Genomic DNA, 24843 nt, shown 5'->3' on the forward strand with positions numbered 1-24843 from the left:
ACTGTTGCCAATGTTCTGCTGTGTGAATAGTCACAATTGTCCCTTTTCTTGTGATGGCTTTATGTAGTTTCTATCTTTTGGCTATTATAAATAAAGCTTCCATGAAATCTTTCATAAATGTTATTTTGGACATCTGCATTCAATTTTCTTGAGAAGGTGAAAGTGCTCAGTCTAAGGAAAGTGTGAGTTTAATGCCATAATAAACTGCTAAACATTTTTTGAAAGTAGCTGTCACATTTTACACTCTAATATATGAGAATTTCAGTAACCACATTCATGTCACTTCTCATAGAATCCATCTTTATAATTCATTCTGGTAGGTAGGTAACAGTTTCTTGTTGTGGCTGTTTTCTATTCTTGTAAATGAAAAACCAAAATGGTTCCAAGTACTTGTTGCTTCTACCTGCACTGAATATCTCTAGAAGAATGCACATGAGTCAGAACATGCCAGGCTTGGTGGAGCACACCTGTAATTCTAGAACTTGGGAAGCTGAGGGAGGAGGATCGTCATGAGTTCTAGGCCAGTCTATACATAGTGAGACCCTGTCTAAAAAAAAAAAATCAGAACATGCTCATCTTCTTGAAGATCAGTTCACCCATAGGCAGCTGAGGCACAATGTGGAAGACAGATTTTCACCTTGCAAGCATCAGTTAATTTTGAATATCACTAGGTAACACATAACCTAGTGAAAAAATAAAATTACGTTATAAAAAAGCTCACCCAATTAGGCATTTTTCCAAAAGAGTTAGTCATAATATTAAAGTGATACATTCAGGGTCGGGGCTTTAGCTCTGTGGTTCTGGTGCCTGCCTAGCAAGGACAAAGTCCTGAGTTCAATTCCCAGTAGCCAAAAAAAGGGATACATTCCTACCGATGTTTATAGCAGCACAATTCACAATAGCTAAATCTTGGAAGCAGCCTATGTGTCCATCAACAGCCAAATGGATAAAGAAAATGTGGTACCTATACATAAGGGAACACTGCTTTGCTACAAAGAAGGATAAATTTGAGTCACTTGTAGGAAATGGATGCAACTTGAAAACATAATGTTAAGCGAAATAAATCAGACAAATGAGCCTACATACCATATGGTTTCTCTCACTGGAGTAATCCAATGCATAAATAAAGAGCAAAATAAAAGATAGATAAAAGGAAACAGGGAGATAGACCTTTTACAAATGGGAAGGGAACCAAAGGATAGAGGGTGAGGGGAGAAGAGAGAAGAGGATGCAAAAAGAATTATGATGTGACATGTGCATGTACCAACTCCCCACAATGAATGTAATCATTCTATGTCGCAAAAGTGAACTAAAAAATAAATGAAAATGGCGGAAGAGGATCTAGAAACAGAGGGAGGGAGGAAGCAGGGGAGGGGAAGGGGAATGAAAAGAATCAATTAAGTACATGTACTTATTTCCTGAGATGATTGTAAACACTATGTAATGTAAATGTGTGAGTTGTGGGTTCTGAGTGAGAAGGAGGCACCTGTCCTAGTCCTTTTAGGCTGCTGTAACAAAATAACGTAAGGCGCACCGGAAGCAGCCCGGCCTCTGCACAGTGCTGCGCCGGCTGCTCCGCTGAGCCTCTGCCGCTGCTCCGCTAAGCCTCTGCCGCTATGCTGGTCACCAGGAAGACCTTCCGCTGGCACTGGGCTGACTCTGAGTTGGAGGAAGATGAGCAAGATTCAGAGGAGGTTAGAATGAAGCTGGGGGAGACCTGAGAGGTACAGAACTTGAGGAAGAGGCCCAACGGGGAGAGTGCTACCGCCCTGCTGGTGGGCGAGAAGGTACAAGAACAGACCACTCTAATGGACGACCCCTTCCAGATGAAGAAGCTGAAGGAAAGGGACAAAGATAAGATCAATGAGGAGGAGGACCTGCGCTTGGGGGCATCGTTTTCTGCAGAAACTAACCGGAGGAACGAGGACGCAGACATGATGAAGTATATCGAGACGGAGCTGAAAAAGAGGAAAGGGATCCTGCAGCACGAAGAGCAGAAGATGAAGCCCAAGAACGCGGAGGGCTGTCTGTAAGAGCTCCCCGAGCACATCCGCATGTCCTCGGCCAAGAAGACGGAGGAGACGCTGTCCAACCAGATGCTGAGTGGCATCCCCAAGGTGGACCTGGGCATCGACGCTAAAATCAAAAACATCATCTCCACGGAGGACGCCAAGGCCCGCCTGCTGGCATAGCAGCAGAACAAGAAGAAAGACAGCGAGACATCCTTCGTGCCCACCAACATGGCTGTGAACTACGTGCAGAACAACCGATTTTATCACGAGGAGCTCAATGCCCCCATCCGGAGGAACAAAGAAGAGCCCAAGGTGCTGCCCTTGTGAGGGGGCAACACAGAGAAGCCGGAGCCTGAGCGGTCCCCGCCTAACCGCAAGCATCCAGGCAACGAGAAAGCCACTGATGACTACTACTATAATAAGTTCAAGAAGATGAACAGGGAGTACTGAGGCTGCTAGGAGGATGTGCACCGTGCCCGCCCCACTCCCAGAGCCCGCAGCAGCCCATTGCTTCCCGACAGCAGACACGCAGTCCCCAGACAGAGGCAGAGGCTGTTGCTACCCGCTGCAGGTGTCAGACACTGACTGGGACCTTTTGCAGCAAGACGATGTGTAGCTTTCCCATTGGGGGCAAACTTATTTCCTATGAGAATGTTAAATTTTGTTTGTAAAAATATAACATGAACTGGATTGATTATAAATAAATTTATTTCTCACAGTTCTGGAGGCAGGGAAGCCTGGCAGATCAGGGCCTGGTGAGGGGGCATTTTCTGATTCTTGGACAGCACCTTCTTACTGTGTTTTCACTTGGTGGAAGCAGCAGGGAAGCTCTGTGGGGTCTCTGCAATGGGCATTAATCTTGCTCAGGAGGACTCTACCCTTAGGGCTAATCACCTCCCAAAGGTCCACCTCCTACTACCGTCACATGAGAGTTAGGGTTCAGCAGTTGGATTTGGTTGGGCATACACATTTAATCTAGGCAGCACCTTCTATTCTTTCACTCTAGTCCGTACCCTACCAGCAGCACTTCAGGTTATGGGCTGCACATTTTTAGAACTTTGACCTCCTTCCTCTTCCTGGCTCAAGGAACTCCAAGATGCTTGAAGAGTTAAGAGAGGAGGAAAAGAGACAGACTCACTTGTGCCTCGCTGCCTTGTGGTGCTCTCCTTGGAGGTTTGTTGTGATTTCTTTAATATGGCTGGCCCTAGATCTGTTGTAGGTCCGATGGCAGCACTCTCCTAGGTCATATGAGTGAACTGGGAGGAGGGTGAGGAAGTGGAGTGGAAGGTGGCTTCTCCTTTCTAATGATTCTCTGGTATAGGACAACCAGCTACAGCTTGCTCACTTCCAGCCCTTCTCAACTCTAATCTCTGGGCTGTGGAGCTGCACCCTATGACCTCTCATTCATGGCCTCTCTGTGGATTCCAAGAAGTTAGGGCTGGGGATTTAGCTCAGTGGTTCTGCTGCCTGCCTTGCAAGTGCAAGAACCCAAGTTGAATCCCTGGTACCAAAAAAAAAAAAAAAAAAAAAAATTATGTGGATTCCAAGAAGTGACTCAAGCTGTCTACCTTCCACAGCCTGCCTGAACCCACAGAATCCTATGCATCTGATGGAGATGCAAGCAGCTCTGGATCTACTGTCCTCACCCTGCCATCTCTCACCAAATTTCTTCTCCACTTCTCAGGAAGCAGCAATCAAAGTCCAAAGTCTTAGCAAATGTCCACTAGAGGGGATGAGATTACCAGTGCCCTTACTTACAGTCACCATAAAACTTTATGCATAATTTCCATACAAGGCTTCACATTTGAATCCCTCAGAAGGGAGGTGTGAAAAAAGTCCCAGAACCTTCCCTTAGGTGGTCACTCAGAGCCCCAGCACTGTGTTCCTCCTCATTTCCATAGTCTTACACAGAATGCCTGAGTTAGGCACAATAGGGAAGGTCTTGTTTGGATTTATTAATCCCTGTGTATATGTTAGAGTGAGGTGGGTAACAAGTGTGGCATGGCTTTCCAGTCTAGGGCTTCTCAACTTTTAATATGCATATGAAACATTCAGGTATCTTCTAAAATACAAACTCCAACTCAGGAAGTCAGGCAGTCCTGGAAATTCTGCATTAAATTTATGTTTTTTAGTTACACTTAAATACACATATCAAAGTTGGCTGTCTTAACAATTTTAAGTGTACATTTCAGTAGCATTAAGTGCATTCTCAATGTTGTGCAGCCATTACCACTATCCATCTCTAGAACACTTTCCATCTGGAAAAATGGAAACTTCACTCCCTGAAACACTAACTCCTCATTCTCCTCATCCCTCAGCCTCTAGCAAAGAGCATTGACTTTGTCTTTATGGATTTGACTACTCTAGGTGGTCATAGAACTGGGCCCATGCAGTATTTGAGTTTTTCATTCAGCACAATGTCCTCAAAGCTCATGCATTTACAGCGTGTTACAATTTTCTCTCAATTTCTGTATTTTTAACAAGCTCTTAGGTGAAGCTATCATTGGAGCTCCACTGCCCACATTTTGTATACTGAGCCTTTTTTTTGAAAAGGTAAGAAAACATCTCTTTATATTCAGATGCAGTCAAATCATCAATTTGGGGGCTTGGTCACTTTTATCCATCAGCTCAGTAGCTTATGGTAGTCACATATTTAGTCAAACACCCCTCTAGATATCATCCTGAAGGTGTGTTTTGAGATGAGATTGATATTGAAATCAATAGACTTTGAATAATACAGATTGTGCTCCACAAACTGGGGAGGTCTCACCCCATCAGCTGAACACTTTAAGGGAAAAACACTGAGTTCCCCTTGGGAGAGAGAATTCTAGCTCCAGGCTGCCTTTGGACTCAAGCTCTATGTCTCTCTTCCCTAGGTCTCCAAACCACCAGTCTGTCCTGCAGATTTTGCACTAGCCAGTACCCACAATTCTGTGTTTGCTACTTACACCTCTCTCTGTCTTTATCAACACCCCCTACTGCTTCTGAGGATGGAACCCAGTGATTTCACAATGAGCTATATCCTAGTGCTTTTTAATTTTTATTTTATTTTGAGACAGAGTCTTGTTAGGTCACTAAGTTGCCAGGCTGAGCTCCAAGTTGTGATCCCCCTGCCTCAGCCTCCGAGAGTGCTATTGTAGGGTAAGGCAGCTCCTAGGCAGGGAAAAGATAGGCTTTATTAAAAATGAATGGGGGCCGGGGATTTAGCTCAGTGGTTCCGCTGCCTTCCTCACAAGCGCAAGGACCCGAGTTCGATCTCCAGTACCCCCCCCCCCCCGCAAAAAAAAAAGAATGGGAAGACCTAGCCAGAGACCTAGCTGGTGAAGACTCCCCAGGCTCTCCCACCAGCCACCAGCTTAGCCATGCAGGCAGAGCAGGCGCAGGCTGACTGAGCCCTGTTCAGTCCGGCTAGCTCCGCCCACTTGCAGCCAGGAGACCTAGCCAGAGACCTAGCTGGAGACCTAGAAGGTGAGAACCCCTCAGGCACACCCACCAGCAGCAAGCTCAGCCGCGTGGGCTCCTGCAACAACAGCCCCCCGCCCCATGCCTCTGGCCTCTTGGCTGTGCAGCTACTTGGATCCACACTACAGAGGCACAGGGGGGCATAAAAGCCATTGTCCTGAGCTGCAGAAATGAACAACAGAGAAAAGGCCTCTCTCAGGCTCCCCGATGAAAACGGAAGCCCACTGGAAAAGTGAAGAGAATCTCTGCAATAATGGCGCTCCAGACCACCCTGCTCGGTAAGTTGGAGGGATCATCACCTCCCATCAGAACCTGGACTATCTTCAGGGGAAAGGCAACTGCAACCTGCAATAGAACCGTACAGAGTTCAACCCTGAAGGAGGACAGGGAATTCAACTTGGGACTTGCAGCCAGAAATCTGCCTGAATCTCATGGGTCTGTGACTGGCTTACTGAGACTCATTGACTTATAACTGCAAACTGCTGCCCACATTGTTTATTGTGACAGCAGAGACATACCCTGGAGGCCCTTCATTTTTACCTTTTATTTGTTATTTTCAAAATTATCACTATTTTTTTTGCTCTTCTTTTAAATTTTTTTTCTTCTTTGCTACTCTTTTAAAATTTTTATTTTTCTCTTTTCTCTCTTCTTTCTCTCTCTCTCTGCCTCACTCCCTTACTGTCCCACATTGTTCTTCATCTACCTTTGTGTTCCTGTCCTGGCCCTAATTCGTATTTCTTCTTTTTTGTTGTTGTGTTTTTAAATTTATATATTTATTGGTACATCTTAGGTATACAATACATTTACATTTATCATTGGGTGCTTGTACCTGTACTTGATGTATCTTGGTTCTTATTTTTTCCCCCATTACCTGTGCGCCCTTCCCCCCCTCCACCCTTCCCTATTTACATAGACTTTGTTTCCATTTGTTTTTTTCTTTCTCATAATTTTTCCTTTCCTTTCTTCCCTTTCCCCTTCCCCTTCTGCCATCCCTACTCCTTTGGAACTTTTCCTCTTTCAAATTATCAATTATTCATTTTAATCATTTTCATCCTTATTTACACTTTCAGTTTCTTACACTAGAGATACTATTCAGTATTTACACATGTGTGTCCTATTTATTTCACTTAAGAGTATGGCCTCAATATGCATCCATTTAGCTATAAATGACTCTACTTTCTCGTTCTTTATGGCTGAGTAGTACTCCATTTTATAAAAAAAAAAACACATCTTCTTTTTCCAGTTTCCAGTTGATGGGCACTTGGGCTGTTTCCAAACCTTAGCTATTACAAACTGTGCCACTATAAACATAGGTGCACATATAATGCTGTGGTATGATTCTTTTAATTCTTTGGGGAAGATACCCAGTAGAGGAATAGTTGAGTCAAATGGGACCTCTAGCCCTAGTTCTTTGAGGTATCTCCACACTGATTTCCATAGTGGTTGCACCAGTCTGCACTCCCACCAACAATGGAGAAGGGTTCCTTTCTCTCCCACCCCCACCAGCATTTGTTATTGGTTGATTTCTTGATAGCAGCCATTCTTTGTGGGGTGGGGTGGAATCTCAGTGTTGTTTTCATCTGCATCTCTTGAATGACCAGTGATGTTGAACATTTTTTCATATATTTATTTGCTATTTTTACTTCTTTGTCTGAGAAATGTCAGTTCATTTCAGATGCCCATTTTTGAATTGGGTCTTTGAATTTGGGGGGTCTGATTTTTTTCAATTCTTTATATATTCTCAATAGTAGACCTTTGTCTGAGGTACAGCTGCTAAAATGTCTTCCCATATTGTAGGTTGTCTCTTAGCTCTGTTGGTAGTTTCTCTTGCAGTGCAGAAGCTTCTTAATATGATGAGATCCCAGTTGTTGATTCTTTGTTAGCTCCTGTGCTACTGAAGTTTTGTTCATAAAGACTTTTCCTATGCCAATGTCATTGAGTTCTACCTAACTTATCTTCCAGCAAGTTTAGTGTTTCTGTCTTGATATTTAGATCTTTAATCCACTTTGATCTTAGTTTAGTGCATGGTGATAGGTGTGGGTCTCGTTTTAATCTTTGGCAGGTTGAAATCCACCTTTTCCAACACCATTTATTGAACAGGCTATCTTTTCTCCAATGAGGGCGATTGGCTCCTTTGTTAAAGATGAGGTGGCTGAGTATGTCTGGAGTTGTTTCTGCATCGTCTAATCTATTCCACTGATCTTTGGGTCTGTTTCTTTGCCATCTAATTTCTTCTTTATCTTTCTTTTCTTATCTTTCCTTATCTTGCCTGTGCTTTCTGGCCTTATTGCTAACTTTCCCCTATCCTTCTGCTTACCTATTCCTCCCTCCCCAACTCCTTCTAACTCCCCATTCTGAAGGGTAAAGTTACTATATTGAAGAATTTATTCACTATAAACATATGTTGGGTTTGTCCTTGATTTTGATTTAATTCACACAGTTAAAGGTGATAGATTAATAACTACCACAAATTGTCATTTTCTAAGAGGTACTTGATGGTATTGTGTTGCTGGTTGTATCACTTGGGCTAAGTTGTTGTGATTGATCTAATCAGGTGTCCTTCCTGGTATAATGAAAATAAGACAGCCTCAGTGCCAATTGAGACTCAAAACCTAAAGACCAGCTGTGTCTGGAAGACACCTCTGAGAAGCAATCATTCCATAAGGGTCCTAAATACATCAACAAAGATACTTACAACAAACAACTTCAAAACATCAACCCAGGAACTAAGCAAAGGACAGTACCAAAAACAAAAATGAGAAGACATTTAAGTAAGGCACAAACTCAGACTTCCACCCCACAGAAGGCAAATTAGGGGGGAAACGAGGTGGAAGTCTGATAATGAACCACCTGGACACCCTGAACTGATAGCACAGGAAGTAACAAAACAGATGAATGAGGCTCTAGAAAAATTCAAAACAGAAATAATGTCCCAGATAACTACAGAGATGGTGAGCAGAGTGAAAGACATGATTAGAGGCTCTAGAACAGAAACAGATAAAAAAATAGATAAGCTCAGAAACATGCTGGAAACCATGAATGCCCAGCATAAGAAAGAAATGGAAACCATGATGGCCCAACATGAGAAAGAAATGGAATCCATGAAACAGATTTAAACAGATATTCAGGAGATTAAAAGCTCCATTGAAAGTATGCATAGCAGATTAAGGGAATCTGAAGATAGAATATCAGAGATAGAAGACAGGATTGTGGTTAAGGACCATGAAAATAGAGATCTCTTGAAAATAGTAAGGGACCACGAGAAATCAATCCAGAAGCCACTAGATGATGCAAAGAAGAATAACATAAGACTGGTAGAAGTCCACAAAAAAATAGGAGAAAGTACAATTGACATAAAAAAACAAACTGTTCATAGAAATAATAGTGGAAAACTTCCCAGACAGAGGTGGAGATTGGACACACAGATAAGTGAGGCATATAGAACTCCAACTAGTCATGATCAAAAAAAATCTACACATAGACATATAATAGTCAAAATCCCAGAAACCCAACAGAAGAACAAAATCCTACAGGAAGTTAGAGAAAAGGAACAAATCACCTACAAAGGAAAACCCATCAGAATCACAGCAGACTGCTCAACACAGACCCTCAAATCAAGGAGAGCCTAGAGTGAAGTATTTCAAGCCCTAAAAGAAAATAACTTCCAACCTAGACTGTTGTATCCTGCAAAATTATCTTTCAAAATCGATGGGGAAATTAGATACTTCCATGACAAAGAACACCTGAGAAATATCATGAACACCAAACCAGCACTCTAAACAATTCTAAGCAATATCCTAGAAAAAGACAATGATGGTCACAACTCCTTGAAGCCCAACAGAGGGAGGCCACCAAGAAAGGTAAGAAACTAAAGGGAAAGGAGGAAAAATAAGAAATAAAAGAGTCAACAACAGCAAAACATCATGACAAGGATGAGTCAATATCTATCAATTATAACTATCAACGTTAATGGCCTCAATTCAACAATCAAAAGAAATAGATTGGTCTCCCCACCCCTGAGGCCTGAGTGACCTGGCACGGGTGTGCCCTTGGGCTTCTCCAGGCCTTCGGTGGAGTAGGTTCGGTTCCAGAGCTCAGGTCAGAGGGGGAGGCAGGGAGGGACCCTGGCTTATGGCCTCTTCCCCTTCTCCCCTTGTCATGCCACCCCCCTCTGGTGGCCCTGGGGCTGTGTCTCAGTGCACCTGGGCAGCCAGGCCAAGCCTGGAGCTCCTGGTTGCAGGTGTCATCTGCAGGGCCCCAAGGCGCAGCCCAGCTAGGCCTCATGGTGGGATTCGGGGCTAACCAGTGCTGCAGCCCCCTGCCCTTCTTCATGCTTGTGGTGCTCCTCGTGGTGATTGTCGTTCTTGCCTTCAACTACTGGAGCATCTCTTCTCACCACGTCCAGCTCCAGGAGGAGGTGGCCAAGATGCAGGCCCAGGTCCAGTACATCAAGGTGGCCCACTGGCTTCTGGACAAGTGCAACTCGGATCTCCTGCTCCTGGTGGACATGCACAAGAAACAGATCAACCAGAAGAGGGCTAACCATGACTGCTTCAGTAGCCGGATGCAGGCCAGGGAGGGCCTGGGAAAGAGGTGCTTGGACGACAAGGTTAAACTACAGAACAGTGTATCATATCAGATGGCAGACATACATCATTTATTTTTTTCCCCATTAAGTTTATTGGTACATTTTAGGTATAAAATACAGTTATATTCATCATTGGGATCTTGTAACATTATGTGAATATCTTGGTTCTTATTATTTTCCCCATTCCCCTGCCCTCCCGTCACCCCCTCCATCCTTCCCTATTTGCAACGACTTTGTTTCCATTTTTTTCCTCTTCTCATATTTTTCTTTTCCCTTCTTTCCTTTTCCCTACCCCTCCCACTTTCCCTACTCATTTGGACCTTGTCCTCCTATTACACAATATCAATTATACATTTTTAAAATTACAATATCAAGATCTAGGAGACATTCCCACAGATTTTAGAAAATTTAAAAGGATATAGAAAGCATATTACAAAAATCTTTTTTGAAATAAATTTGACAACTTCGAAGAAGTACCTTGGAAGACAAATTAATGAAGCTGACTGTGGAGGAAATACAAAATTTGAATAGCACCTATTAAAGAAAGTATATTCCTAGCTTGAAAATTTACCTATATGACAACAGGCTCATATACATTTTAACTGATAAATTATATCAAACATTTAAAGCAGAAAAGAGAAGGAACATTTCTCCCCTCATTTTAGGAAATCAACATTGTGCTAATCCTAAAACTGAATAAAGAAAATAGAAGAAAAAGGTATGAACATAGATAGAAATTTGTTTCACAAAACAAACTATTAGAAGTCAGATCTGGCAGTATGTAGAAAGTGGTTTTATTATAGGGATGGCAGTGTTGGTTCAGCATTGGAAGATCCACCCCCAAAAGTCATTATTTTAACAGAGGAAAGGAAAAAGTCATATGATCCTGTCACTCGTTGGAGAAAAAGTATTGGACTAAATTCCATAGCTATTCATGATAAAAGCTATCAGGAGACTACAAGTAGAACAGAAACTTCTCAACAGATTAAAGACATGTACTCCATACTTCCAGCAAAAATGCCTTCTATGAATGGAGAAGATTTAATGCTTTCTCCCTAAGGTGGGGAACAAGGGAAAATATGCCTGCTCTTCATGTGTCCATTAAACTTTGAAACATAGGCCTACACCAAAGTAGTCTGGCAATAAAATGACACGATTAGGATAGGATCGGCAAGGTAGAACCAAAATCTTTATATGTAAATTAAATGATCATCTACAGAGAAAATACTAAGAAATCACTAGGAGACCCTAGAACTTGTATTTGAATTTAGGAGGATTAGAAAACACAATGTATATATAAAAATGCAGGTCTATGTATATTTGCTATAAATGAAGAATTGGATATTGAAGTTTAAAAATTATGTAGGAGTACAAAAGACCTAGAAAAGTAAAAAGAAAAAAAAACAGTGTTGGAAGACATTTAGTACCTAATTTTAAGACTTCCTCTAAAGCTACAGTAATCAAGGCAGTGCTGGTGTAAGGGAAGACATATAGATCATTGGAATAAAACAGAGAATCTAGAAATAGAACCACACATATATAGTCCACTGAGTTTTGAAAGCTTATTTAACATTAATATTTTATAGAATATAAACTCAATTCAGGAACAGAGGAAAAGATAGTGTTTTCAGCAAATGGGACTAGAATACCTGGTATCCATATATAAAAAATTAACCTCAAGCCTTTATTTCCATAGATAAAAATAAATTGAAAGGATCTATGAACCTAAATATGAAAGCCTAAAAGTATAAAACTTTAAGAAGAAATTATAAGGGAAAATGTTTATGAATTTAGGGTAGGCAAGAACTACCTAGAATACAAAAAACATGATGTATAAAAGAAAAAAATTGATAAATGAGATTCTATCATAATTTAGAACTTTAAATGACCTCAAGAAAATAAAAAGTAGTCCTTAAACAGACCATATTTACAATGCATATAACCTATGACCAGAATATATAAAGAACTCTTACAGCTCATTAATAGACAACCCAATTAAAAAGTAGACACAAGAAGATGATAAATAGCCAGTACAGCACAAGGAAAGTTGTGCAACACTATAATCAGAAAAATACTAGTAGTACAATAACAAGATTGAATTATACACTCATTAGGGAGATGAAGTTAAAAGCCTTGTCATGACTTTTTCTTTTTGTTGGATTCTCCCCCTTTGCATTTAATTTGTCATGCCCAATGGATTCATTTTGCTGGGCTTCCTGGGGTTGTGATCCTCATTGTCTTTTCCTAGGATATTGTCTACAATGTTTTGGAGTGCCGGTTTGGTATTCACGAAGTTCCTAAGGTGCTCTTTTTCATGAAAGTATCTTATTTCTCCATCAGTTTTGAAAGATAGTTTTGCAGGATACATCAATCTGGGTTGGAGGCTATTTTCCTTTTGGGCTTGAAATACATCACTCCAAGCTCTTCTTGCCTTGAGGGCTTGCATTGAGAAGTCTGCTGTGATTCTGATGGGCTTTCCTTTGTATGTGATTTGTTTCTTTTCTCTCACTGCTTGTAGAATTTTGTTCTTCTGTTGGGTTTCTGGAATCTTAACAATTATATCCCTATGTGTAGATTTTTTTTGATCAAGGCTAGCTGGTGTCCTATATACCTCACTTATCTGTATGTCAGATTCTTTTCCCCTGCTTGGGGAAGTTTTCTGCCATCACTTCTGTGAACAGTTTTTTTATGTCATCTGAACTCTCTCTTGTCTCTTCATTGACTCCAATCAGTCTTATGGTGTTCTTCACATCATCTAGCAGCTGCTGGAATGATGTTACGTGTTCCCTTACAATTTTAGAGCAATTTTTCTTTTCATTGTCACTAATTGAAATCTTATCTTCTATATCTGAAATTCTGACCTCACATTGGTTCATTCCGCTGCATAGACTTTCAATGGAGTTTTTAATCTCCTGGAAATCTGTTTGCATCTGTTTTATGCCTTCCATTTGTTTCCTATGTTGGGATTCCATCATGTTCCTCAGCTCCTCTATTTTTTTTATCTATGTCCTCTCTAGATTTATTAATCATGTCTTGCACTATGGATAGAATCTCTGGTGTTGTCTAAGACATTATTTCTGATTTCATTTTTTCCAGATAGATCCTCTTTTGTTGCCAGGTCAGGGAGTCTAGGTGGTTGAGTAGCAGATTGTTCCATCTCATTTCCCCTTGGGGTTGTTTTAGATGATCTGGAAGTCTGTTTTTGAGGCTTGTTTGTTACTTCTAATTTCCATGGGGTGGAGCAGGGTGCTGCTGGTGCCCACACAGCTCACCTCCTCTGCCCTGGGAGTGGTGGAATGGCAGCCAGGGAGTCTCCCCTGAAGTATTAAAGTTTGTAGAGTTTTCAGTCCATAGTCAGTTGGCTCCAATACAGGGATGGGAAACAGGCCTCATAGAAGAGAAACAACATGGCATGCACCAGGTAGCAAAGGCAACAAGAGGACCTTCACCACATCTTTCTGCCTTTTAAAAAACCCAGACACACATCATTTACAAGAGCAACTTGCTGAGCTTTGCCAGGAGTTTCTTCAAAAAGATGATCAGCTTCAGGACTATAGAAAGAACAACATTTACCTTGTGAAGAGGTTAGAATATCAAAGTTTTCAGTGTGTACAGCAGATCAAGGAACTAAGAGCACAGCATGAAGAAAATATTAAAAACTTAGCAGATCAGTTTTTGCAAGAATGAAAGCAAGATGCTCCCAAGGTTCAATCTGATGGAAAAGAATTGGGTATAAGCAATCAGGTGGTACCTAAAAATATTCCAAAAGTATATGAGAATGCTGCAGATAAGAATGAAGAACCAGAGACAAATAGCATGAAACTCCCAGCTCTATCCTGGGCCCTGCCCAGGCCCCAGTGAGGTCCCAGGCATGGTTTGGAGCCCTACCCCAGTCTGGCAGTCTGCTCAGCAGCATGACTAGCCAGTGTAAGTGGGTGAGACAAACAGTGTGAAGTTCCTGGCTCCATCCTGGGCCCTGCCCATGCCATGATGAGGTCCCAGGTGTGGCTTGGAGCCCTGCCCCCATCTGACACTCTGCTTAATGGCGCAGGCCCCACCAAGGCCCAGTGTCCTGCCCCCCCCTCTGGTCTTCCAGTTCTTCTGCTACCTGGTCCCACACACTACAGAGGCACAGGGGATTATAAAGGCCCTTTTCCTGAGCACCACAAGATAGGACAGAAGTTAGTAACAGAAAGAGGGCTTCTCAGGCTCCTCAATGAAAACTGAAGCTCAGTGGAAAAGTCAAGAGAATCTCTACAATAAATGCACACCAGACCACTGTACTTGGTAAGTTGGAGGGATCATCATCTGGGACCAATATCTCCCATCAAAACCTGCACTATCTTCAAGGGAAGGGCAACTGGAACCTGCAGTAGAACTTTGCAGAGTTCAAACCCGCAGGACAGGGAGCTCAACTTGGGACTAGCAGCCAGAAATCTGCCTGAATCTCAAAGGTCTGCTGCTGGCATGCAGAGACTCATTGACTCATACATGCAGATAGTTGCCTATGTTGCCTACTGTGACAGTAGAGACATACCCTGAAGGAGGCCCATCATTTTTATTTTTTGCTATTTGCAAAAAAGAAGAAAAAATTTTTTTCTCTTATTTTTAATTCTTAATTTTTACTTTTTTCTACTCTTTTCAAATTTTTACTTTTCTTTCTTTTCTTTCTCTTTGATTTTCTCTCTCTCTCTCTCTCTCTCTCTCTCTCTCTCTCTCTCTCTCTCTCTCTCTTACTCATTCTCTCACTGTCCCACATTGCTCCTCATCTCATTTCTTCCTTTCTGCACTGAATTCGGATTTATCCTTTATTTTTCTTTTCTTCTCTTTCTCCTTCTCTTCATTATCATTAGTTTTAAAGGAAATTAAATATGGTATCTACCCTCCCTGTTGCTCTTAGGTGATTCTGTTCACATCTTTGTTCTTTCATTCTGCATTTTCCTCCTGTCTTTGACAATTTCCTAGAGTTTGTGTAATCTTCCTGTGTCTCCTGGCCTCACCACTAATCTTTCTTGATCTTGCTACCTGTCCTTCCTTCCCCAACTCCTTCTAACTCCCCACCCCAAAGGAGAAAGTTGCTATATTTAAGAGTTTATTCACTATAAACATATGTTGGGTTGGTCCTTAGCTTTAATTTAATTCACATAGTTAAATGTGATAGATTAATAACGACCAAAAATTGTCTTTTCTATGCTGTGTTTGATGCTATGGTATTGCTGATTGTATCATTTGGGCTAACATGTTGTGATTGATCTAATCAGTTTTCCTTCCTGGTATAAGGAAAATAGCCTCAGAGTCATTAGAGTCTCAAAACCTAAACACAAGCTATACCTGGAAGACACCTCTGAAAAACAATAATTCCACAAGGGTTTTAAACACAAACAACAAAGATACCTACATTAACCAATTTTGAAATATCAACCCAGGAATTAAACCAAACACAGTACCAGAAACAAAAATGAGAAGACACTTAAGCAAGGCACAAACACAAGCTTCCATGCCACAAAAAGGAAATCCTGGGGGAAATGAGGCAGAAAAATCAGATAATCAACCACCTGGACACCCTGAACTGATAGCACAGGAAGTAACAAAACAGATGAATGAGGCTCTAGAAAAATTCAAAGCAGAAATTATCTCCCAGATAAATACAGATATGGTGAGCAGAGTGAAAGACATGATTAGAGGCTCTAGAACAGAAACAGATAAGAAAATAGATGAGACCAGAAACATGCTGAAAGCCAAGAATGCCCAGCATAAGAAAGAAATGGAAACCATGATCACCCAACATAAGAAAGAAATGGAGTCCATGAAACATATTCAAACAGATATTTAGGAGATTAAAAACTCCACTGAAAGCATGAAGAGCAGACTAAGAGAATCTGAAGACAGAATATCAGATATAGAAAACATGATTGTGGTTAAGGACCATGAAAACAGAGATTTCTTAAAGATAGTAAGGGACCATGAGAAATCAATCCAACAACTGCTAGATGATGCAAAGAAGAATAACATAAGACTGATAGGAGTCCATGAAAAAACAGGAGAAAGTACAAGTGACATAAAAAACTGTTCACAGAAGTTATAGCAGAAAACTTCCCAGACAGAGGTAGAGAACTGGACATACAGATAAGTGAGGCATATATAACTCCAACTAGCCATGACCAAAAAAACCCTACAGCTAGACATATAATAGTCAAGTTCCCAGTAACCCAACAGAAGAACAAAATCCTACAGGCAGTGAGAGAAAAGAAACAAATCATCTACAAAGGAAAGCCCATCAGAATCATGGCAGATATCTCAACACAAAACCCTCAAATCAAGGAGAGCCTAGAGTAAAGTATTTTAAGCCCTAAAAGAAAATAACTTCCAACCTAGACTGTTGTATCCTGCAAAATTATCTTTCAAAATTGATGGGGAAATTAGATACTTCCATGACAAAGAACACCTGAGAAATATCATGAACACCAAACCAGCACTCTAAACAATTTTAAGCAATATCCTAGAAAAAGGCAATGAAGGTCAAAACTCCATCAGGCCCAACAGAGAGAAGACACCATGCAAGGTAAGACACTAAAGGGAAAGGGGGGAAAATAAGAAATAAAAGAGCGAACAACAGTAAAACATAAAGACAAGGATGAGTCAATATCTCTCAATTATAACTATCAATGTTAATGGCCTCAATTCACCAATCAAAAGAAATAGACTGACAGAATGGATTAGGAAGCAAAACCGAAAAATATGCTGTATACAAGAAACACACCTAACTCAAAAGGAAATTCATAGACTGAAAGTGAAAGGATGGAAAACAGTTCTCCATGTAACAGCAACCCAGAAAAAAGCAGGGATAGCAATCATATTTGCAGACAAAGTAGATTTCAAACCAAAACTAATTAAGAGAGACAAAGACGGTCACTACATCCTTGTGAAGGGAACAATCCAAGAGGAAGAGATGACAATCCTAAATATTTATGCAACAAATATGAATGCCCCCACATAAACAAAACAAATATTAATGGACATGAAAAATCAAATAAGCAGTAATACAATTGTAGTGGGGGAACCCATCCCCCTCTATCACAAATAGACAGATCATCTAGAAAAAAATTAACAATGAAATTCTGGAACTGAACCAAGCTATTGAAAAAACGGACTTAATAAATGTTTACAGAGTGTTCCACCCCACAAAATCAAACTACACATTCGGTTCAGCTTAACATGGGTCATTCTCCAAAATAGATCACATGCTAGCTCATAGGACATATCTAAGTAAATATAAAAGAACTGAAGTTATCCCCTGCATGTTATCAGACCATAGTGCAATAAAATTGGAGATCAATAACATAAGAAACCACAAAACTCCCACAAACACATGGAAATTGAATAACACCCTCCTGAGCAGCCAATGGGTCACAGAGGAAACTAAAGAAGAAATTAACAGTTTCTACAAATAAATGATAATGCCAGTACAACATACAGGAATCTGTGGGACACAATGAAAGCAGTTTTACATGGGAAATTCATAGCAGTGAATGTCCATATTAGGACAACAGAGAGAACTCAGCTAAATAAGCTAATGTAGAACCTCAAGCTCCTAGAAAAAGAAGAGCATAACAAATCCAAAGCCCATACAAGAGAGGAAATTATAAAGATCAGAGCAGAAATCAATGCAATGGAGACTAAGAGAATGATACAAAAAATCAATGAATCAAAGAGTTGGGTTTTTTGCTGTGCAAGTGCAAGGACCCGAGTTCGATCCTCGGTACCAAAAAAAAACCACAACAAAGAGTTGTTTTTTTTGAAAGAATGAATAAAATCAATAAACCTTTAGCCAACCTTATCAAAAAAAAGGAAAGAAAAGGCTCAAATCCATGCAAATAAGAATGAAAGAGGTGAAGCCACAACAGATCCAGCAGAAATCCAGAGGATCATCAATGCCTATTTTGAGAACCTGAACTCTAATAAAATGGAAAACACAGAAGAAATGCACAGATTCCTAGATACTACGAATTGCCAAACTTAAAAAAAGAAGATATAGAAATTCTAAACACCCCAATGAGAATGAGTGAAATTGAAAATGGAATAAAAAATTTACCAACAAAGAAAAGCTCATGTCCTGATGGCTTCACTGCGGAGTTCTACAAGACATTTAAAGAAGAACTATCACCATTACTCTTTAAACTCATCAAGGAAATTGAAAGGGAAGCAAGGCTTCCAAATTAATTCCAAAACCAGGGAAAGACCCAACCCAAAAAGAGAACTACAGGCCAATCTCCCTAATGAACATAGATGCAAAAATCCTCAACAAGATACTGGCAAACAGAATACAGAGTGTCATCAAGAAGATCGTACACCTTGACCAAGTTGGATTTATCCCAGAGATGCAAGGATAGTTCAGCATTCATAAATCAATAAATGTAATACACTATATTAACAGAGTCAAGGACAAAAACCATATGATCATCTCAATAGATGCAGAGAAGGCATTTGACAAAATCCAACACCGATTCAGGATAAAAACATGACAAAAGATTGGAATAGAAGGTCTTTATCTCAACCTGATTAAGGCTATCTATGAAAAGCCAACAGCCAACATCATACTAAATGGTCAAAAACTGAAAACTTTCATGCTAAAATCAGGAACAAGACAAGGATCCCCACTATCACCACTCCTGTTCAATATTGTTCTGGAAACATTAGCCATAGCAATTAGAAAAGAGAAAGAAATAAAAGAAATAAAGATAGAAAAGGAAGAAGTGAAACTGTCATTATTTGCTAATGATATGATACTTTACATAGAAGACCCAAAAAACTCAGTGAAAAGTCTTCTAGAACTAATTGACAGATTCAGTAGAGTAGTTGGATACAAAGTCAACACTCAAAAAACAATAGCCTTCTTATACACAAATAGCAGATCCATTGAGAGAGAAATTCGGGAAATAATTCCTTTTACAATAGCATCTAAAAAAATGACATATCTAGAAATCAACCTAACAAAGGAAGCAAAAGATCTCTACACTGAAAACTACAGCACTCTGAAGAAGGAGATTGAAGAGGATTTAAGAAAATGGAAAGACATCCCTTGTTCCTGGGTAGGAAAAACCAATATAGTGAAAATGGCCATACTTCCAAAACTGCTATATAGATTTAATGCAATGCCTATTGAAATTCCAACAATATGCTTCACAGAACTCAAGAGAAGAATGAAAAAATTCATTTGGAACCAGAAGAGACCTAGAATGGCAAAAGCAATTCTAGGCAACAGAGACATGGCTCAGGGTATCACAATCCCCAACTTGAAACTATACTACAAAGCTACTGTGATAAAAGCAGCATGGTACTAGCAAAGAAACAGACCTGCGGACCAGTGGAATAGATTAGAAGATGCAGAAACAACTCCAGACATACCCAGTCACCTCACCTTTGACAAAGGAGCCAACCACTCTCATTGGAGGCAAGATAGCCTATTTAAAAAATGGTGTTGGAAAACCTGGATTTCAACCTGCCAAAGATTAAAACTAGACCCACACTTATCACCATGCACTAAACTAAGATCAAAGTGGATTAAAGATCTAAATATCAAGACAGAAACACTAAACTTGCTGGAAGATAAATTAGGTAGAACTCTCAATGACATTGGCATAGGAAAAGTCTTTATGAACAAATCTTCAGTAGCAGGGGAGCTAACAGAAAGAATCAACAACTGGGATCTCATTGTATTAAAAAGCTTCTGCACTGCAAGAGAAACTACCAACAGAGCTAAGAGACAACCTACAATATGGGAAGACATTTTAGCAGCTGTACCTCAGACAAAGGTCTACTATCGAGAATATATAAAGAATTGAAAAAAATCAGACCCCCCAAATTCAAAGACCCAATTCAAAAATGGGCATCTGAAATGAATAGATATTTCTCAGACAAAGAAGTAAAAATAGGAAATAAATATATGAAAAAATGTTCAACATCACTGATCATTCAAGAGATGCAGATGAAAACAACACTGAGATTCCACCTCACCCCACAAAGAATGGCTGTTATCAAGAAATCAACCAATAACAAATGCTGGTGAGGGTGTGGAGAGAAAGAAACCCTTCTCCATTGTTGGTGGGAGTACAGACTGGTGCAAACACTGTGGAAATCAGTATGAAGATACCTCAAAGACCTAGGGCTAGAGGTCCCATTTGACTCAACTATTCCTCTACTGGGTATCTTCCCCAAAGAATTAAAAGAATCATACCAAACCAATATATGTGCACCCATGTTCATAGCACAGTTTATAATAGCTAAAGTTTGGAAGCAGCCCAAGTGCCCATCAACTGGAAACTGGATAAAGAAGATGTGGGCTTTTTTAATAAAATGGAGTACATATAATAGCTAAAGTTTGGAAACAGCCCAAGTGCCCATCAACTGGAAACTGTATAAAGAAGATGTGGGTTTTTTAAATAAAATGGAGTACTACTCAGCCATAAAGAATGAGAAACTAGAGACATTTATAGCTAAATGGATGCCTATTGAGGCCAAACTCTTAAGTGAAATAAACAGGACACACGTGTAAATATCAAATAGTTTCTCTAGTGTGAAAAACTGAAAGTGTAAATAAGGATGAAAATGATTAAAATGAATAATTGATAATTTGAAAGAGGAAAAGTTCCAAAGGAGTAGGGATGGCAGAAGGAGAAGGGGAAAGGGAAGAAGGGAAAGAAAAAAGTATGAGAAAGAAAAAAAATGGAAACAAAATCTATGTAAATAGGAAAGGGTAGAGGAGGTGCATTGTGCACAGGTAATGGGGAAAAACAAGAACTAAGATACATCATGTTCAGGTATAAGCACCAAATGATAAATGTAAATGTAATGTATACCTAAAATGTACCAATAAATACATTAAAAAAGAATGATGAATCCTCAAGTAATCATATTCCACATGGAAAAGAGCAAATCAAATGAGATTGTGATGCCAGGATGCCTGGAGTAGAAGAAAATGACCTAGCTTAAGTTGATGATCTTCTCACCTCTCTAAGGAAGCCCCCTGTTTTAGTTTCTCAACATGAAAATCATCAGACAATCTCCCATCTTCCAACTGGACAACCTCTCTTCCCAAATATGGGTCTAGATTCACACGTAAACCACAATGGTAACCCAGGTACTTCAAAACAGCACTCTTCCGATCCTCTTCAGCATTTAAATCCTGGCTCAAACTGGGAGTGTGAACCCAGAATTGAAATGGATATACTAAAGCAAGCCACCAAGGATAGAGTTGGTGATTTCCACAAATTGAAGCAAAATGATGAAGAACAAGAGCTTCCAATGGATCTTGCAGACTATGAAAAGCAGCGTTTCAATGATGTGCTTTAAATCCTAAAGGAAAATTTCACAAAACCTAAAGTGCTGTAAAATGAAATCATTCATACTTTGTCATTTTTCACTTTTGTTGTAAAGATCAGTTGTATCAGTTGTAAAGATACATTGAGGTAGATTGAAGGAAAACCTTTAATGAAGGAATGTAACTGTGTATGTATGTGAACTTTTTCATATTGTATTATCAAAGTGGAGACTTTTGGTTATGATACAATTGAGCCAAAATTGGTTAATCCTTGCATTTAAGGCAAACTAATGTATATTTCACATTTTATTAAGCTTAATTTTTTTTCACAAATAGCAAAAGAACATGGTTATACAGATTATATGTTGCACATAGCATAACCACAGTAAGAGCAGTTACTCAGCTGAAAAGGTTTTATAAACTAATGTATTCTTGTGGGCCCAACAGCTGTTCTGTTCTGGCTGCCCTTCATTTCATGCTCTTCCAGGAGTTATACCTAGAATAGTGACATAAATGAAGGGAAACTGGGTGCCAAATATGTGCAAAATGTATACAAAATTACATTCCTACTCCTTCTATTTTACATAAGTGCTGATGTGTCTGGGCAGATTAGCTTTCAGTTGACTCATGAAAGTTGAGATAACCTTCAAAGACATAAATATTTATGTTATTTTTACTTGGTGTGAAATTGTTGAATGCATTTTCATTTTTTCCCCATAATACCAGTACTATTTAACTAAAGTTAGCATTGACTAAAGTTTTATTTTCACGGTTGCATTGGAGAAGATATTCATGATTTAAATGCCAGGACCTGAAAGGGGCTAAATCTACTTTGAAATGAATCTGCAATCAGGATTTCAAAGCCTTCCTCTAAGTTTTAGTGATTCTCTTTGACTATGTATTTTTCACGAATACTACACAAGAAATTTTAACAAGTTTTTATTAATGCAAAAATAAGGATAGAAGTACAGTGAAGTATAGCTGTTTTATAAAAATACCTTAAAGTTTGTAATAAAAAGGAAACTTTGTAATTACTTACTATATTAAGATACCATCAACCTCATATTTGCTAGACTTACAAAAGTATTTTAAATACATTTTGTCTTTTTTGACACTATTTAATAGAAAATGTAAGCTAGTTAATTCTTGTTTTCTGATTAAAGGACTTTTACTTCTTATCCCATGCCCCCAAAACAAAAGATATTGATCATGAAGGAAATTCAAGGTTGTTAACTCTGATTTCAGGACTACTGTTAATTCTCTCTATATATGAAATATTGGGCTGAAAGTATCTCTGCATGATAGAGCACTTGGCTGCTTGGTCCCCTGCACCACAAAATAGGCAAACAAACATTCACTCCCCCTGCCTCCCACTCACAGGTTCCAGGCATAATTGAAACGTCTACAACTTCACTTGTTGAGAAGTAAAATTTCTTTGACTTCAGTTTGAAGTTAGTGACCAGAAAAAGATGCAGTAATTGACTACAGTTTTTCTACCATATCAAAGTAAATAATTTATGCCTTCAGTATCAGTAGGATAGGCCTACAACGAATAGATATTAACAGTTCACAAAATTTTTAAATGGAGTTAAAGGAAAGGGGAGATAAATCTAAAAATATTTCTAGTAACACTTTATCTTTAATACTCTAAAATCTTTACAAATGAAAACCATAAGATTACTGGCCTTAGTTCCTTTGACATAAAAAGTAGTCACTTGGTTATGTGACAGTTGTTACTTAATGGCAAAATTTCTTCAATTAGCACCTGAGGGATTTTACAGGCTAAAAAATCTTGGACCAATGGAAAATATTTTTGACTTTATTAACACATTGTAGTGCTATAAAATACTATGTGAATCTCTTAAAAATCTGACATTCTACAGTTTGTAATAGACATGCTGTTTTTATGTTTTACTTCTGCCTTAAGATTTAAGTTTTTTAAATATGTATATTTCCCTGAATTACATGTTAATTTGATGGGAACTGTGCTTTTAAAATCATCACTTACTGGTTCTAATAAATTAAAAATTATACTTAAAAAAACATTTGACTGACAATGGATTAAGAAGCAAAATCCAGCAATATGCTGCATACAAGAAACACATCTAGCTCAAAAAGAAATTCATAGACTGGAAATAAAAGGATGGAAAACAGTTCTCTGAGTGGCAGGAACCCAGAAAAAACCAGGGGTAGCAATCTTATCTGCAGACAAAGTAGATTTCAATCCAAAACTAATTAAGAGAAACAAAGATGATCACTACATCCTTGTGAAGGGAACAATCCAAGAGGAAGAGATGATGATCCTAAATAAATATGCATGAAATACAAATGCCCCCAACTGTACAAAACAAATATTAATGGACATGAAAAACCAAATAAACAGTAATACAATTGTAGCGGGGGAACTCAATACACCAGTATCACAAATAGACAGATCATCTAGAAAAAAATTAACAATGAAATTCTGGAACTGAACCAAGCTATTGAACAAATGGACTTAATAGATGTTTACAGAGTGTTCCACCCCACAAAATCAAAATACACATTCTTTTCAGCTGCACACGGGTCATTCTTCAAAATAGACCACATGCTAGCTCATAGGACATGTCTAAGTAAATGTAAAAGAATTGAAGTTATTCCTTGCATATTATCAGACCATAGTGCAATAAAATTGGAGATCAATAACATAAGAAACCACAAAACTCCCACAAACACATGGAAATTGAATAACACCCTCCTGAGCAGCCAATGGGTCACAGAGGAAACTAAAGAAGAAATTAACAGTTTCTACAAATAAATGATAATGCCAGTACAACATACAGGAATCTGTGAGACACAATGAAAGCAGTTTTACATTGGAAATTCATAGCAGTGAATGTCCATATTAGGACAACAGAGAGAACTCAGTTAAATAAGCTAATGTAGAACCTCAAGCTCCTAGAAAAAGAAGAGCATAACAAATCCAAAACCCTTACAAGAGAGGAAATTATAAAGATCAGAGCAGAAATCAATGCAATGGAGACTAAGAGAATGATACAAAAAAATCAATGAATCAAAGAGCTAGTTTTTCAAAAGAATGAATAAAATTGGTAAAACTTTAGCCAATCTTATCAAAACAAGGAAAGAAAAGGCACAAATCCATGCAATTAAGAATGAAAGAGGTGAAGCCACAACAGATCCAACAGAAATCCAGAGGATCATCAATGCCTATTTTGAGAACCTGAACTCTAATAAAATGGAAAACACAGAAGAAATGGACAGATTCCTAGATACTACGAATTGCCAAACTTAAAAAAGAAGATACAGAAATTCTAAACACCCCAATTACAATGAGTGAACTTGAAAATAGAACAAAAAATTTACCAACAAAGAAAAGCCCAGGTCCTGATGGCTTCACTGCTGAATTCTACAAGACATTTAAAGAAGAACTATCACCATTACTCTTTAAACTCATCAAGGAAATT

General features: G+C 39.1%; 2 pseudogenes; both read left to right on the plus strand.

The window, feature by feature from the left end:
• Positions 1-1593: 1593 nt before the first annotated feature.
• Positions 1594-2551, plus strand: LOC101713847 (splicing factor C9orf78 pseudogene; annotated as a pseudogene).
• Positions 2552-9756: 7205 nt separating this feature from the next.
• Positions 9757-21489, plus strand: LOC101719862 (protein GOLM2-like; annotated as a pseudogene).
• Positions 21490-24843: the final 3354 nt, after the last annotated feature.

The sequence above is a fragment of the Heterocephalus glaber genome, unplaced genomic scaffold (genome assembly GCF_053883595.1).
Source record: "Heterocephalus glaber isolate CG9 unplaced genomic scaffold, H.glaber_assembly_v1.0 deba00001463, whole genome shotgun sequence".
Lineage (NCBI taxonomy): Eukaryota > Metazoa > Chordata > Mammalia > Rodentia > Bathyergidae > Heterocephalus > Heterocephalus glaber.